The sequence below is a fragment of the Capsella rubella genome, unplaced genomic scaffold, assembly GCF_000375325.1.
Source record: "Capsella rubella cultivar Monte Gargano unplaced genomic scaffold, Caprub1_0 scaffold_7, whole genome shotgun sequence".
In the NCBI taxonomy this organism is placed as follows: Eukaryota; Viridiplantae; Streptophyta; class Magnoliopsida; order Brassicales; family Brassicaceae; genus Capsella; species Capsella rubella.
The window spans coordinates 13,796,576-13,799,470 of record NW_006238917.1 but is presented as its reverse complement, the minus strand read 5'-3'; positions in this window follow the sequence as shown (position 1 = coordinate 13,799,470).

Genomic DNA, 2,895 nt, shown 5'->3' with positions numbered 1-2,895 from the left:
ACCAAGGTCTCCATGTCCTGCCCTCGAGCTGAAGCCGCTCGCTTCCTGCTCAGAGCATCTGCAACCAGATTAGCCTTACCAGGATGGTAAGCTAGTCTTACCGGGATGGTAAGCAACCAACTCCATCCAGCGCCTCTGCCTCAAGTTCAACTCAGGCTGCGTGAATATATACTTCAGACTCTTATGATCTGTAAACACCTGAACCTTCGCTCCATACAAATAAGATCTCCAAATCTTCAGAGCAAAGACCACCGCTGCCATCTCCAAATCATGAGTAGGGTAGTTGCCCTCATTCTTCCGCAACTGACGCGAAACATAGGCGATCACCTTACCCTGCTGCATCAACACACAACCCAAACCAACTCCCGAAGCGTCCGTGTACACCACATACGGCTCTCCCTGCTCCGGTAAAGCCAAAACCGGCGTACTCGTCAACATCTCCTTGAGTTGAGCGAAACCCTGTTCTCACTCAGGAGTCCACACAAAAGGAACATTCTTCCCCGTCAGCTTGGTCATTGGCTGAGCTGTACTGGCAAAGCCCTTCACAAACCGCCTGTAGTAACCTGCCAATCCCAGAAAACTCCGAATCTATGTGGCATTCTGCGGTCTAGGCCAATCTCTGATAGCCTCAATCTTCTCTGGATCCACAGAAACTCCTTCTGCAGACACGATATGACCCAGAAAACCCATCTTTCTCTGCCAGAAACTACACTTGCTCAACTTAGCATACAGCTTCTGTTCCCGCAGCTTCTCCAATACTGCCCGCAAGTGTACCTCGTGCTCCTCAGGACTCTTAGAATACACCAGGATATCATCAATGAAGATGATAACAAACTCATCCAGAAACGTCTGGAACACGCTGTTCATCAGCCTCATGATCGCCGATGGTGCATTAGTCAACCCGAAATCGGTCTCACACCCTGGAAATACATCTTCGGTCCGGGACGCTCGAAGTATACTCTTCCCCGGTGACAATCCAGATGAACTCTGTGCCGCTCCAACCAATCCATGCCCAGAATTACATCATACAACTCCACCGGACTAATGTACAGATCTACCGGCATCGATTCTTCCGCAATCTGTACATCCACACCACTAGCCCGCCCCTGAACCGCTAGCAAAGCGCCTTCTGCGACTCTAACGGCTCCATAACAACCATCGGGATCTCCTCAGATGTTGTCACCCGTCGCGCACTCTGGGGTAATGAAGCTATTCGTAGCTCCAGAATCAAACATCACCTGGGACAGGAACCCGCCCACCAACAGGGTCCCTACACAAACCCTTTTCTCTAAGACCGCCCACCCCAAAATCACAGGAAACAACACAAATTCTAAAACAACGGAAGGAAACAGAATGAGTCTTAGAATTAAACCTGTGATCGGCCGTGGTAACAGACACGGGTATCCATCCACGGCTCGCCCTTCTTCGGGCAGCTCGCCACCCTGTGATCCGTGCTCCCACACCTGAAGCACCTCCGATCACCCTGACTCACCCTGGAAGTGTCATCCCACTTCCTCTTCTGTCTCTGAGCAGGTTTGCCACCTCTGCTCGGAACCGACTGTGGCTGGGTCTTCTTCGGCTGCGCCGACGGACTAGGAATCACCCCGTGGCTCCTCAACTCGTCCTCGATCCCTGCCGCCACCTCAACCAGCTCCACACGCGATGCATAGGCCCGCACCTTGCACCGCACCCTCATGTCAGGGCTGAGACCCTTCATGAACCGACGCACCTTCATCTGCTCAGGATCTCCCGCACGCCCCGAGTACACCAAGAGTCGGCTGAACTCCGAGTCGTACTCCCGCAACGATCGCTCGCCCTGAGTCAACGCCAGGAACTGCGACTCCATCCGGTCCATTGCCTCCGCCGGAAAATACTTGGCATTAAACTCTGCCAAGAAATCTCCCCACACCGCCAATCCCTGCCCCCTCTTGGCTAGCACACTCCGCCACCACAAATGTGCATCACCCGCCAAGTAATGGGCCGCTAGGTCCACCCGATACGCCTCTGGGCACCTCACCCGCCACTCATCCGCTACAGCCGGGTCGGAACCTCCGAAGAACAAGGACATCCCGAACCGCTGCAGCTGCTCCAACATCCGCACCGCTGCAGCTGCTCCAACATCCGCAGGTAGTACGGCTGCTCGACCACCGCACCTACCCCCTCAGGCAGTACAACCCCAACAACAGGCTGCACACCCGGCATAACAGGCTGCACACCAGGCCCAAGAGGAGCCTGCACCTCAGGCCCAACAGGAGCCTGCAACTCAGGCCCAGCACCCGGTAACCGCTCCAAGAGTTGCGTCAGTAAATCCGCAAGCCGATCATTCTGACCCTGGGCTGCACCTGTTGGAACACCCCCAACCGGGTTTCCAACAACACTAGTACCGTTCCCGGACGAACCGGCTACCACGGCACTCACACTCTCACCACCCACGGGCCCGTCCTGATGTGACTGGGACTCACTAACAAAATCGGCCGTAGCACTTCGGCCCACACTCGTGTCGCTATCCGAGGCAACACCACGCCCCCCACCGCGACCACGCCCACGACCACGACCACGACCACGACCGACAGCTCCACCTCTAACCATCTGCAACACAACAGAAGACTAAGAACACCAAACAAATCACCAAACAACACACTTACCGTGGCATCTCATTGAAGGCTCGAGAGGATGATCTAGGTCTCCATGCTCACACAATTGATTACACACACAATCATTCAGCATGCACTCCACATCATCATTCCTCATCAATGAAATTCACACATCACATCACAATTTTTACCAATTAAATCTCGTCCTAGAACCGTAAATGCTCTGATACCAAATTGAAAGAACCCATCCCATTTTTTCTTTTAAACATGCGAACAATCCGGATTAACCCATTTAATTCGA